General features: G+C 46.5%; 1 long non-coding RNA gene and 1 other non-coding gene across 2 annotated transcripts in view; both read left to right on the forward strand.

Annotated features, from left to right (window-relative positions):
* Positions 1-12,461: 12,461 nt before the first annotated feature.
* LOC140902693 (uncharacterized) overlaps positions 12,462-14,598 on the forward strand; it is a 12,782-nt gene continuing 10,645 nt past the window's right edge. Inside the window, exons 1-2 of the long non-coding RNA XR_012156106.2 lie at positions 12,462-12,937; positions 13,644-13,700. This is a non-coding gene — a long non-coding RNA (uncharacterized LOC140902693). The remainder of the gene's footprint in view (positions 12,938-13,643; positions 13,701-14,598) is intronic.
* Positions 12,826-12,899, forward strand: TRNAR-UCU (transfer RNA arginine (anticodon UCU)). Its single transcript has one exon. It is a non-coding gene; the product is annotated as a tRNA-Arg (tRNA).

A 14,598-nucleotide genomic window follows, 5' to 3' on the forward strand; every position in this document is an offset into this window, starting at 1 on the left:
ATCTAGTCTCACTGATTCCTTCGTTGTGCTCATGACATAGGGCCCATCTGTGCATTTATCTTTCTTAGCTCCCAGGAAAACCCAAAAGAGTGAGAATAGAACCTGGAGCGATAGTTGGTGATGTTGAACACACAATATAATTGCCATAATAGAACATAAGAACAGCCATACTGGGTCAGACCAAAGGTCCATCAAGCCCAATATCCTGTCCTCTGACAGTGGCCAATGGCAGGTGCCCCAAAGGGAATGAACAGATAGGTTATCATCAAATGATCCATGCCCTATCACCCAATCCCAGCTTCTGGCAAACAGAGGCTAGGGACATCATTCCTGCCCATCTTGGCTAATAGCCATTGCTGGACCTATCTTCCATGAATCTATCTAGCTCCCTTTTGAACCTTGTTATAGTGTTGGCCTTCACAACACCCTCTGGCAAGGAGTTCCAGAGGTTGACAGTGCGCTGCATGAAAAAATATTTTCTTGTGTTTGTTTTAAACCTGCTACCTATTAATTTCATTTGGCGGCCCCTTGTTCTTGTATTATGAGAAGGAGTGAATAACACTTCCTTATTTACTTTCTCTATACCACTCATGATTTTATAGACCTCTATCATATCCCCCCTTAATCGCCTCTTTTCCAAGCTGAAAAGTCCCAGTCTTATTAATCTCTCTTCGTACGGAAGCCGTTCTATAATCCTTTTTGTTGCCCTTTTCTGAACCTTTTTCAATTCCAATATATCTGTTTTGAGATGGGGTGACCACATCTGCATGCAGTATTCAAGGTGTGGGTGTACCATGGATTTATATAGAGGCAATCTAGTATTTTCTGTCTTATTATCTATCCCTTTCTTGATGATTCCCAACATTCTGTTGGCTTTTTGGACTGCCGCTGCACACTGAGTGGATGATTTCAGAGAACTATCCACAATGACTCCAAGATCTCTTTCTTGAGTGGTAACAGCTAATTTAGACCCCCATCATTGTATATGTAGAGTTGGGATTATGTTTTCCATTGTGCATTGCTTTGCATTTATCAACATTAAATTTCATCTGCCATTTTGTTGCCCAGTCACCCAGTTTTGTGAGATCCTTTTGTAGCTCTTCGCAGTCTGCCTGGGACTTAACTATCTTGAGTAGTTTTGTATCATCTGAAAATGTTGCCACCTCACTGTTTACCCCTTTTTCCAGATCATTTATGAATATGTTAAATAGGGCTGGGCCTGACTATATAGATCTAACGATCGATGTAGTGATGTAGTTCAGGTAGTTTCTTCCAAAGTCCAGACAGTGACTGGCTTCTGTTTTGAAGCATGAAAGGCGTTGCTGTTGGAGTTGCTGTTATCATCCTATCTTGTGTAACTTGGGATATTATATTATCCATGTCAGTGACTAATTGTTTCTTGGACCCTCGGTGTCTTGGACCCTCGTGTGGCAGCAGCGAGTTCCGCATGCTAATTATTCATGGAGTAAAATAGTTTTAAAGGCGTTGCCTTTCATTTCCCCTGTCTGTTGGAAGGCTGAAGGGCAGTGCTAGCTAGTGTTGCAGCGTGACACCGTGTGCGGATACCCCAGGTTACCTGGAGTAGCCATTGGGCTCCTTTGTGCAGCAGGCTCACGCTGCATCCGGCAACGCTCAACCTGCCCCTTTAAGTCTCCGCTTTGTTTGTGTTTTGCGGTGTGGCGACTAAAGAACCCCAGCCACTTCCCCGTCGCCATGGTAACCCGATGCCATGGGGACAGACTGCCCCGCCGCTGGGCCTCCCAGCAACGCCGCACGCAGCCTCCCCGGAAAAAGTGCAGGAAGGAGGAAGGGACAAAGGAAACCGCAGACACGAGGAGTCAAAAAAGTGTCCCCGAGGGAGAGTTGCCCAGGCCAGGGATGCAAAGAGCCAGCCCAGCCCGGAGGAAGCAGCGAAGGGAGCTGCAGGTAGGAAGCCAGGCTCAGGGACAGGAGCTAGGAGCAGGGGCCGAGGGGGGACTCCACAGACTTGGGTGGAAGTTGAGTGAAAGTGCTGCAGAGGAGCAGGGTGGTGCTGGGGAAGGGGCAGGGAGAGAAATGCCTGCGTGTGAATGGTACAAAGGGCCTATGGAGGGCCGGGGCGGAAGGGCTGGAGCTTGCAAAAGCAGAGGGAAATGCCCCCGGGGAAGTGAGAGAGAAAGAACTTTTTGCACTGACTTTTTAGCACAGCGGGCTGTGAACCTGTCCCATCTCAGGAGCTCAGCAGAGCCAGGAAAAGCCTGAGCACAGCAGCTGGTAGCACTGGGGACTCAGTGAGTGCCCCTGTTGTGTCTGACCCAGCAATGAATCCAGGGTCCAGAGCCGAGTGAGGGTGGCGCTTGTGTTGCTGAACAGGCTGTCTTCAGAATGTGAGATAAAACTGACACACTTGTGAAAATACCAGGGCACTTTTCACTGGTTTATGTTAGAACGTGTCATAGCAGGACAGCCGTGCTGACCTCCCTGGAACCTCAGGGAGACCCTCACTTCTCGGATCAGACCCGGCTTTGCTAACATCAAAACGAAGGGATTTCCACATTTTCCACACATGGACTCGTGCTCTTAAATCCTCTGGTGTAGCATAACTGTTATTATGTGCTGTGTGCTGAATACTGAGCACTGTAAAGAACCAGTAGGCATTGGCTTTGCTCTCCAAAGGCTTACAGTCAGTTATTCTCTACTCTACTCTAGTGGCAGTGGTCCGCCAGTGAAGCTTATATATCCAAGGTATAAATGATTGCTGTGATTTAGTTATGGATAATGCTGAGACTGTCTAATCTGATTTATCTGCCAGTCTAATCAGTCTGGCTCTTGGTCTGGGCATTTGTAATGAGCGCATCACCTTGTGGTCTGAATGCTGTCAGTCCAACTACCACAGTGATGAGTGCAGGATAAATGCCAGTAAGGTAGAGAGGCTGACCTCTATGGTATGTCTACATGAGCTGGAAGATATCATTCCCAGCTTGATTAGACATATACATGCTAGTTCTGAGTGAGCCAGAGTGCTAAAAATGGAAGTGTAGCCTTGGTGGTGCGAGTGGTAGGAAACACTAGTTACCTGAGTACCTACCTAGGGTTTCATATGGGATCATACTCAGATGGCTACACTTCTACTGTTAGCATGCTAGCTCTATTAGAGCTAGTGTGGGTCTGTCTTCTTGAGCTGGAAATTATACCTCCAGCTCCAAGGTAGACATCTATAGAAACAGCCTTTGAACTGATTGTATTCACCTACTCTTCCCTTGCAATGCAAGAGTGTGTCCTACCGGTGCTGTGTATTATGATTATTATTATCCATTTGTGGAAGCGATGGTGGGAAAGCTAATGGCAAAAAATGGCTCTTATTTTCTGATCTGAAGGTCCATGTCTTTCCCAGTATCCTGTGGAGATACCCTCCCTGCACTTATGGTTTTCACCCTTGGTACCATCCACTCACTCTACGGTCCTGGAGTACTGTAGAAGCTATACGGTAAAAGAGAGAGGCAAATTCTAACATAGTGGAGTCCAGTCCAATTTAAGGCCTTGAAGAGCCAGGTGAATTGTAGGGGGAGTTGTAGACTAGTGGACTGTTATATTAATTTTGATGGGAAACTTGGGCCCAGGGAGTCCAATGTGTTAACATCACCTTGTCATTGTACAACACCAAGCAGTCTGGGTTTTGAGTGCCTGCTTAGTCCCATGGCAAACATGCCATTCTTTGGTTTTAAGCCTTTTATTAGCAATACAAAGAAGAAGAAAACTGTTAAAGCCTTTGAAATGTAAAGTATTAAGTAAGGCTTTCATTTTAACAATATCGTTTGGTCCCTTTCCCTTTAGCTGTTTTAAAGCAGTTTTAAAGCAGAAAGTGCCTGTTTGACAGTCTCTTGGATGGCATTAAAGATAGAAGTACTGTTCGGGGGGTGGGGGGGGAGAAGAAATTAGTTGAGATGGGCTGCAGTTTTTGTTGTTGCTAAAGCCTGATCCTGCTTCCTAGAAGACAAAAAGAGAGAAACAGGCAAAGAAAAGGCCAGAAAAGAGAGAAAATGCAGTTTCTGTCTCTGGTGCTGACTCTTACTTGAAATCTCCCTGGTGGAGAAACACAGGCCCAGCACATAGTCTGATCAGCCACTCTGAGACCTGGAAAACTTATCGGCCTGTTCAAGGCATCGCTTTTAGTTTCCTCCCTGGTCAGAAGCTCACAGCAGTGCTGCAAAATGGAGTCATTTATTAAACAGAAGGCAAAAAGAGACATGTAGGAAAGAGAATAAATAAGGTGGGGGAAGGAAAAAGTCATTGTGGGGGGTGACAGCAGGAGCCAAATCTCACATTCCAGGTGGTTTTGGGGAGTTAGCTAGAGCTGCTGCAGCTGGCAGTGTCAGCTGTGTCCCTTTCTCTGGCTCAGTTTGCTCAGGACATCTTTCAGGAGCAAGATGATAAAGGCTCAGTGAAGTCATGGTGGATCCCAGGGTCCCAGGGAATGGTGGAGGTGACAGCCACATGGTTAAAGCTTGCTCCTTCCAGTTCACTGTCTCCCAGGCAGCCAGCCAATTTTCCTCCAAAGTCTTTATTTTTAAGGATGCCAAAAGGTACAGACAGGCAGACCAGCCCATCTCCTCATTTTACTCACCAGTTAGACCTAATTTCCAACACACCAGTTTTGGTCCATAGATTTCCAGTCCCACACTTCTTTTGTTTACCAGAAAACTGAACACAGCTCCTGAGTTATATTACTAGACCTTTTAGTTTGGATTAATTCCTTCTGTTTCCTCTTTGAACCTTTTCCCATCAACGTTTATTGTTATAGGTGTGTCCTTGTATCCACTTTCTCACCATTGAGCTCACCATTGGGGTAGGCCTGCATCACAGATTCACAGGAATGGTGCTACATCCCCAACTTGGAACAGTCTCTTAGAGGAAACCCACTGATGTGCCAGACCCACAAGGGGTCTCACTCTTCCTTGTGGGCCACACAGCCTCTCCGCCTCCTGAGAGTGAACCTCTGGGGTTTCAGCACTCTTATCTCACACTGTGAGCTCTGCTCAGTGAGTCCAGCTGAGCTGGACTCTGGGGAGAGACTTGTCCACTCTTTGGGTATTGATACACCTCACCAAGTACATCCAGTGACACTCAAGCAGCGTTTTCAAAACAGTCAAGTTTATTAGTCAACTGGAATACAGCATTGGAAGTCATTAGGTTAGCACAGAGAAATGAAGGTCCCTTGTGGTCATTCCAGAGAGATTCACCAGCCAGACTGTGGTTAACTCCATTTTCAGGTTCTCTTTCTCTCTGTCTGACTTCCTTCCTTAGTCAGTCCCTAGGTGAGAGAGCCCCAAGCTTCTTACTCAGTTCCTGTGGAGAGAGTTTCCCAGCCTCTAGAAGCCAACTCTTATTCCTAGTCCAGTCCTCTGTTCTCCAGGCAGGGCCATGCTGAGCTCACAACCCCCTTGTTAGAACATCCTGCTGTGGAGTGTTGATTCATGAGTCACTGAAGCTTGCATTGTCTCTTTGGCCCCCTTATTGATCAAGGTTGATTTCAACCAGTTTCTTAACAACTCTTCATTCCACCCAGACAGCGAGGTGACACACACATCTATGTCTCTTAGTCTGCCATGAGAGCAAACTTAATCCCTTTATCCCCGACTGGGTAGCAATGCAACACATAAGGGAACCTGAGGTACACATGGGATTAATAAAAAATTTTACAAAAATTCCCATTTTTGCTAAGCTGATCAGGCCCTAATTATTACCACAGGAATAAGCACATATTAGTGTTGTGTGGGAGTTGGATGCTGAGTTAGGTATTGTTCGAAAGTTTTTCACTAACAATTTCTGGTCACTTTGCTAAAGTATCAGTAAGTTTGATATCGTGTGGCTATGGGTAACAATGTTTGAATGAAATAATGGCTTTTTGAACACTAAAACGGTTATTGCTTGCTTAGGGTGTCTGGGGATTACATTCCGTGATTACACTCTTACGTCACTGTGACAAAGTGTTAATGTTTTCTCTGAATTCTGTGTGTGCCTCAATTTCCCCTATGTATTACTCAAGTATCTAAGTGGTGGGATAAGGGTGTGTGATCATTGCACAGACCCCTAGAGGGCAGGTGTGACTGCTGACTGGCTGCCTGGGCACAGAGAATGGCCGACACTCTATCCTGGCAACTGGTGGCCAGAGCCAGCCAAAGGTATTGGAGAACAAAGAGACCAGGTGACCTGTTTGCCTGGGAAAGAGACAAAGCATGGAGGTGGGGCTGCTGGAAGCCCATCAGTCTCCTGGTTTGGGACTTGGGGGGAGAGCCCAGGGCTCTGGATTCCCCCCAAGGTGGACTTTGCTGTAACTTCCTGCTTTCTGTGCTAACAAGATCTGTTCTATGCTGTGTTCCCGTTGACTAATAAACCCTTCCATTTTACAATGCTGGCTGAGAGTCACTCCAGACTGCAGAGTGGGGGTGGAGGGCCCTTTGGAGTGTATAAGGCTTCCCCAGGTGTCCCATCTAGGTGGACTCCCTTCAGGGAACTCACAGTGTGGAACGGGGTGCTGAATGCTCCGAGGTCAGACCCAGGAAGTGCTGAAGCCGAGGAGGCTTCTTGCCGGGCCCGGTGAGAGTGTGCCCTGAGAGGAGACGCAATGCACCAGAGTCCTGACTGACTTCATTCAGAGCTGTTCCAGAGCACCGAGACTGACTTCATGACAGTGGGGCATTTGCAAATGAAGTTATGAGCAGGGCTTCCTTGCCATGGAACTCCCTTCTCACCACAAAATACAGAGGTTTCTAACCCTCCTAATTAACAAAGGAAACCTTTGAAATGTGACCTAAATGTAACCAATGCAGTGCAGTCTGCCTGGGTTTGCAGACAGCCTGAAGGAATATCCATGAGAGGTGTAAATAGTCCCACTCATCTCAATGTGATGTTAACTCTAAAACCTAAAGATGCTAATTTAAATGTCAGCATGTTAGCTGTGTCACTGCTGGTCCTGTTATCAGGAACTTCCATCTAATGTGTTATTCCCACTATCTCAAACCCCTCCGATGCCTCACTAGGTGCTGAAAACTCCAGCTGTTCCCTATTCAGCTGCCAAATCTCTAATTCCACCCTTCCACTGGCAACATCCATGTTGCAATTATGCACTGAGTGCACAAAATCAAACAGCATATGCAAAGCTGAAAATGGGGATGGGCAAGGTAAAATATATGGAATTGAGTCTGACAGTAGATAACACAGGGGCTACTGTGCTTATTTTATTTTTCACTGTCATGTTGAATGAACCAGCTCTTTTTGAGAGCACAGGCAATGAAAGCTGGGAGGAGGGAGTCAGGTGCCTGAGGATCACTGAAGTCAGTGGGAGCTGGGCACCAAACCCCCTTCACCGCCTTTAAAAGCTCCAGCCTAAAAATAATGTTTTGCATTACAAACATTTTGTAGTGATTTTTTTAACAGCTCTAGTACCTCAGTGGGAAGAGGCCCTTCTACTTGGACATCCACATTGTAGAGATGCATTCTCAGCAGTGTACTGGTATTGTAATGCTTCCTTGTTAAGTCATTAAATAGCATGTTTCCTCCATAGATCTCAAAGCTTCTCACAAGGGAAGGCAAGCGTCATTATCCCCAGTGTAAAGGACGTGACTTGTCTGTGATCACACAGCAGATCGGTGGCTGAGCCAGGAGTAGAAACCTGATCTCCTGAGTCCCAGACCAGCATCCTAGACCATGCTACCTCCCAACTGCCTCTGCGGGTAGGTTCTCAAGTGGTGGGTCGCTGATCATTCCCAACTGTCACTGTGACCTGTTCACCGTATGTCTGACCTGCGTGGCTCTGAGCTCGTTCTTTGTTCTATTTGTTTGTAAAATGTAGAATTGGGAAAGATGCACCACAACTTCTGCCTTCCCCACTGTAGCTGGCTAGTGCAGGATTGTTTCTTTTGATATGTTTTCTAGTTCTTTATCCAATCTAGTTTATGCTGTGTTAAGTTTATGCTGTCCACTTTCCTTCTAGACTATTCCACAGTCTAATAAATCTCAGCATTAGGAATTTTTTCCAGATAGCCAGCCTAAATTTTCCTGTTGTGAATATTGTCTCAGTAATCACAGTTTGCCCCTTGTCTCATCATTCCTCCACTTCCCCAGTTTTTAAACTCATCAAATACATAGAGATCACAGATCAGGTCAACACTTCAGGAAATTAGGGCCAGATTTACAAAGGTGCAGATAAGTGCCCAGGGCATTACAAACTCCCCTAATTGAGTTATGCACATCGCTCCCACTGACCCTGCTGGCTTTTGTGAATCATACTAGGCACCTAACTGCCTCTTTAGGCATCTAAGTCCAGCATTTAGGCACCACTGGCATTGTTAAAGCCACTGTTCAGGTGCCACCAAACTTTGTAGGTACTTAAGTGCCCCACGGGCATGTGCAAAGCTGCCTAAGCATTGATGCTGCCTTACAGCTAATGAGCAGCTTAGAGCCCTAGCATGGGCCTAAACCCCAGCAGCCACAAAGCAGGGTTCTCAAATGAAGGGAAAATGCCTGTCTCACCAAGGAGACCCATGCTTTAGCTTTGCTCTGAGCATGCCTAACACCTGATATCTGCCAGACCCCACAGCAGGAGGGCCGGATACAGGCCACAGAGACCCACACAAGCACAGCACAGAACCCACACAAACACAGCTGGGGAGCAAGCAGGTTGGGAATTTTTCAGCTAAGCTTTTGGGAAAGGTCTGTGTGTGTTTGGGACACTCACTTTGAGCGGGGGAGACCTGGGTTCAAGTCCCTGATCAGAATCAGGCAGAGCAGGAATTTGAATCACACACATCCAAGGTGAGAGCCCTGACCTCTGGGCTATTGGTTATTCTGGGATCCCTCTCTGGTTTTCACAAATGGGGTGGGCTACCTAAGAGACTGTCTGTCTTAAGTGTTGTCAGGGACCACGGGTCTCAAACCTGGTCCCCAGGACTCTGCAGAGCTAATAAGCACTAACCTACCACCCCATGGCCTGCTAACAGTTGTTAGGGCAGAAGCTGAACCCTGACAGAGGACTCCAGTCCTGGAACCTTTCTGGCAGAATCCTGTGTTTCCTGATTGGTCCACAGTGTCTATATAAACCCAGCACAGGAACAGGACGTTGTCCATGCAACTGGGATCGACCCTGCTCCTGCTCCTGCTCCCCTGGCTTGACTTCCTGAAATCCCAGCTTTCTGGCATCTATCTGACTTGTGGTTCTGATCTCCAGTTTGTCTCCTACCTCTGATCCCCTGGTTTCCTGATTTATCGTGGCTCGAGTTATCGATTCAGGATTCTGCTCTCAAGTTTGTCTCCTGCTTCTGAATGCCCGGTTCCCTGACCCAGCCGACTCTTGACTGCCATCCCCTGACTGTGGACCCTGGCTCTGACCACTAGGTCTGGCTGCCTATGACCTGGCCATGACAGGTGTGTAGCTGCAGGAGAGGGTTCGTGGCTGAGGATCCCAAGTGGAGGGAGGTGCCTATCTTGGGTGCACCAGATCAGCAGCTTAGGCTACCTAAACTGTCTTCCTCTAAGCCCCTTCCCTTTCCTTTGCATTCCCTCTGTCTCTAGCTTAGGTGGTTTTCTGCTGAGGGCTTCTGAGCATCCCTTTCTTAAGAGCCCCATGCATTGTCTGGGGAGCCTGGGCACCTAGCTCGGGGCTGAGAATTCCACTGGGTGGCAAGGCACCTTTGTTGAATCTGGGCCTAAGTCCCTATGGGAAGAATTCTCCCCACCAGTCAAGCCCCTGTTTACTGTGCCAGCTGCATAAGTAGCCCTGGGACCCACTAGAGGGAATCAGTGCACAGTCTGCCCTCAGATGCTATACAGATGTCCCTCTGCTAATCCTGGCATAGGGACCATGCCAAGGTCAGGGGCCAGAGGTGGGAGAGCAAGGGAAGGAGGAGATGTTCATGTAGTACATAATGCTGTGGGCATTCCTGGTGGTGCCACTGCCTATAGAGCTGTCCAGGGAGGCCGCCATAACATAATCCCCCTCCAGCCCCAGTGCAGCTCAGCATCTAGGACACAAAGGTGGCTTAAAGACTCCTCATTTTGCCCCCAGGCTCTGAGTTCTGTTGTGCTGGGCTGCTATGAGATATAGCACAGACCCTCACCCTGAGTTCTTCTAATGGTTCCTCATAAACTCATGCTCCAACTCTGAATTCTGTCTGCTCTGCCAAGGCCCTTCTAGTATGAAATGTCCTGACCTGCACATGGCATTCCAGGTGTGGTCTCCCTAAAGTTTATTAAAATGGACTACTTATCTCCCTATCCCATGGTTCAGTGCACTTTATGCAGCCAACAATTTACATAAGAATACAGGAATGGCCCAACCAATTGTGTTGATGTTCTCTGACACTGTCACATTGCAAGATCATACCAACTTTATGGTCCACAACCTCCGCTCCACCAGGGCTCTCTCACTACTGCATCTTTGCAAGTGTCTCCCTCCCTTTACGTATGTGTGTACTGCATTTTTGCCCGAGATTTATTACATGCAGTTTTCTAGGGTCAGCCTAATTTTGTCATTTTCTTTTCATAGCTCTAGCCTTTCTAGATCTATTTGTATTATTTCTCAGTCCTAGACAATGTGTGAACATTTCACAGTTCACTATAATCAGTTTAGCAAAGACTTCAGCACACAGTTTCCAAGTGTGTTGGTTTACGACAGTCTGTTCGCACCCTGCTCTCTTAACTACACACAAAACGCCTTACCACCTGCTATGCTCTGTGGATGTGCAATTGCTTCCCAGTTAAGACACACACCTGCAATGGGGTGGAGGTAACAGAAGTTTTATGCTGGTCAGAACTCCATCACTAGGGGTAGAGTCCTGCAGCTCAAGTTGCTGTCATACCATCATATAGAACCTCCAAAAATACTTCCAAAGGCTCCCAGCAAAAAGAGGCAAGCTAAGATCTGATAATCAGAGGCAAGGTGGGATATTTCTAATGATAAAATTAGCAGAAAACATTAAACAATAAAGAAATTTAACACAATGCTGCATAAAATCTCTAAAAACAGATAGAAACCAAAACTGGGCAAAGGAGGAAAATAGGACAGACGAAATGGAAAAAGATTCTTTCCATATTTCCCCCATCTCTTTGTGGTGCTGTGCTACAGGTTTCAAGGACAAACTCTTCAGGGCAACAGCCTATCTGCTTACATGGCTGTAAAGCCACAAGTGAACTCTTTTTAATTTAGAAACAGCATCAGGGACACCTTTAAACTTTAATCTTTCAGACTGAAAATAAGGCATAAATTACCCTCTATCAAAAATTGCCCATTGGAACAATTTACCAAGGGTTGTGGTGGATTCTCCATCCCTGGCAATTTTTAAAATTAAGATTGGATGTTTTAAAAAAAAACCTGCTCTGAGAATTACTTTGGGGAAGTTCTGTGGCCTGTGCTATACAGGGGCTCAGACTAGATGATCACTATGGTCCTTTCTGGCACTGGAATCTATGAATCTATTAACATAAAGCCGCAGTAAAGGGGAAAGCCAATCATTTTGTTTAGTGACTTCCCTTTATCTTGTGTTCTGTGAATTGTATAGCACTGAAGTTCATTAATACTGGAGATGCTAAGGACCATCCCATCTCTCCCCCTCTGCTCCCCCTGGTATTACTGGGACGCATACCAAGGAGCATCTGAGCACCTGTCTGGAATGGTGGGATTGCAGGATGGAGTCTAGCTCTGGGTGTTAGTTCCCTATTGCTTAGGTGTCATGTTTGTCACATTCATTACTTATAGTGTTGTTCACAAAAAGTCATGGCCTTTGTCTTCCAAACCAGCGAGCTACAGAACAAGTCTCTTTCCAGAATTTGTGTAAACTGGACTTGCTAAATTGAGTGGGGTAGATAATGGGATAGTGATCTGGGTTTTTGAATAATTTTTAACTAAAGTTCAATGATTCAAACTTGTACAGGGCCCACATAATTGTGGCCTGAACTGAATTTTAGATTCCCGTGTATTATATTAATGTGTCTTCCTGTACCAGTTCAGAGCATATCTGTGGAGTGTTGAATAAAGATATTTCTAGATAATTGCAGCCCTATAAAAACCATGTAATTTAGGAATGTGTAACAGGATTTATTGGAAGCCACTGGTTTATTACATTTCTGTGTCTCTTCTATATGAATGTAGGTGTTTAATGATCTTCTTATGCTTTTTAAATGATTAATGACCGTTCTGTAACACTTTTCTAATGGGAAATACACTTAATAACAATTATTAAAAACCTGAGTGCCAAGACGCTTTTAGAATAAAAATAAAAAGATGACTCTCTTATTTTTTTACTGTAGCATGCTGTAACATAGCTTTCCCCATAACAGCCACAAAGCCACAATTTTCTGCATAATAGCCAACCAGCCTTTCCCCAATGAGCGATGGGGTTATGGACAGAAGCAGGGAGTGGGAGGGAACGCTGAATCATTTAGCTCTTTGCCTGGCCTTGTTCTGGGGATGCTGAGATGAGCCTGTCAGGGATGCAGTGGTTAATCCTATTCCAGGATTTAGTTCTGTCTTTGTTAGTGTTGGAGATGCTGAGATGACCCTGTCGGGGCTACAGAGGACAATCCTAGATCTGGGTTTTTGTAGTATCGCTCTTAGAGCTGGGGATGAGATATAGATCATATCCAGAATTACTCTCTTCCCTCACTCCCAATGGAAGGAGGGGGATGTTGAGAATAGCCTATTTTGCTGAGGAGTGAGATGGATTTTAGCTCCAGGTTTTCCTTATGCCCCTGTAGCTGCACAGAAATAGCAGGATGCTGAGATTAACCCTGCAGTGATGCAGAAGGTATGTGCATTTTCAGCTCTGGTACTGATGCTGTTCTTGTAGTGAGGTCTCTGTGGCGCAATGGACGAGCGCGCTGGACTTCTAATCCAGAGGTTCCGGGTTCGAGTCCCGGCAGAGATGATCTCCAGGCAGGTGTCTTTTATTTTGCACTCACTCAGGTAAGGATGTAAGTTAATTATATTTACTTCACCCTAGAGGGTTTTAGAAGGAAAAGAATGACTTTGCCTGATAACTTCTGTACTGCTATCCCTCTCAGTACTCTCCTCTCTCATGTCTGTGCACAGGCCTCTGATTCAAATTTTTTTCCTCAGAGTATTTCCCATTGTTCTTTTTTACCCTTTTGTTTTCTCTTGCATGCTTTGATATTTTAGCCCCACCTGTTCTTTAAACACTGTAGCAATGTCTCGATGCAGAGATTGCTGCCTTTTGTTGTCAGAAGATATTTTGACAAGAATACTGTGCTTTTTAAGAAGAAGTCAAAGGGACAGATTATTTTTTTAGATCCCTTTGTTTTAATTGTTATTTCCCAAGATAAATCTGGTCTCTGCTTATTTCATATGCATGGCTGTATTTTAAAAGCTTGCTCTCTCTGCCTGATAATGAATTATAGCTCCTGACTACAGGCTTCCTATCCTGTTCTCACACTGTGCATTTTGATTTTTTCCTGCACATGAGGTTTTTGTGCTTGTTGGATTCCCTTTCCATGTTCTCATCATGTTTAACAATTTATAGAACAGAAAACTGCAGTTAGTACGACTGATTTCAGAGCTGCCAAGTTTTGTGATGCTCCATGTGTGACATTTTATGCAACTTAATTAATCAGCTAAATTGCATTTTTATGACTTCCCTTATGACCATGTTCAGTTACTGGCCAACCCAGCCTGGGGGCAGGATGTGGAGCTGCACAAAACTGCATCTGGGGTAAGTGTGTGGGGCTGGGTTGGGGAAGCTGGTGGCTGTTTCTGGCATGAGTGCTGGCCTGCTGGAAGTGGTGGGTGTTGGACCTGCTAGAGAAAGGGGTATTTGTTGGTTGCCTGTGGCTGCTGGAAGGCCTGGGGGTTGTTTTCTGGCTGATGAGGGGCTACTGGGGTGATTGGTGCTGGAGTGTGGGTGCTTGGAGCTGGGTGGAGATGGTGGAGTGCTGCTTGGACAATTGGGTGTCTACAGTTAAGGCAGGTGGGTGAGTGGAGTTGTGTGGCTGACTGGTCTCTGGGGTGGTGATGGGAGGAGTGGGGGGTGGCTGGGTGTTGGGGAGAAGTGTGGGGGTGGCCAGCTGGGTACTAGGATGGTGCGGTGAGGAGAGGGCGGGCATGTGTGGCTGGCTGGGGTATGACACTTGGATGCTGTGTTGTATTACAGGAGTATTTTAGGGGCCCGACCAAGACTGGGGACTGTAAGCTGGTGAGGCCGTCCCCCCACATCGGGGAGGGGGTGGGGGACACGCCTCCTCACAATTTGGGTCTGCTACAGCCTTCTCTAAGCAGAACAAGAGCGGGGAAATTAGCAATTCACAAGGGGGCCATCCTTCAAGCAGGGTGGGCCGTACACAGTCTGGGCTCTGGCTGGTGATCTGGGCGGGCTACAACGGTTCATTCACCCAGCACTTAGGCAGGGCAGGGCTGCCAACAGTTAGGGCTCTGGCCTGCAATCAGGCAGACCTGTCCTACCAGCCCAGTGTAGGGGATCAGGCGCCACAGCCTCTGGGGCTCAGGTTTGGGGTGAGCACCACACTTAATCTATGGGGCTCAGGCAAGGGGTTTAGCGTCACACGCAGTCTATGGGGCTCAGGTTTGGGGTGAGCACCACACACAGTCTATGG

The sequence above is a fragment of the Lepidochelys kempii genome, chromosome 24 (assembly GCF_965140285.1).
Source record: "Lepidochelys kempii isolate rLepKem1 chromosome 24, rLepKem1.hap1, whole genome shotgun sequence".
Lineage (NCBI taxonomy): Eukaryota > Metazoa > Chordata > Testudines > Cheloniidae > Lepidochelys > Lepidochelys kempii.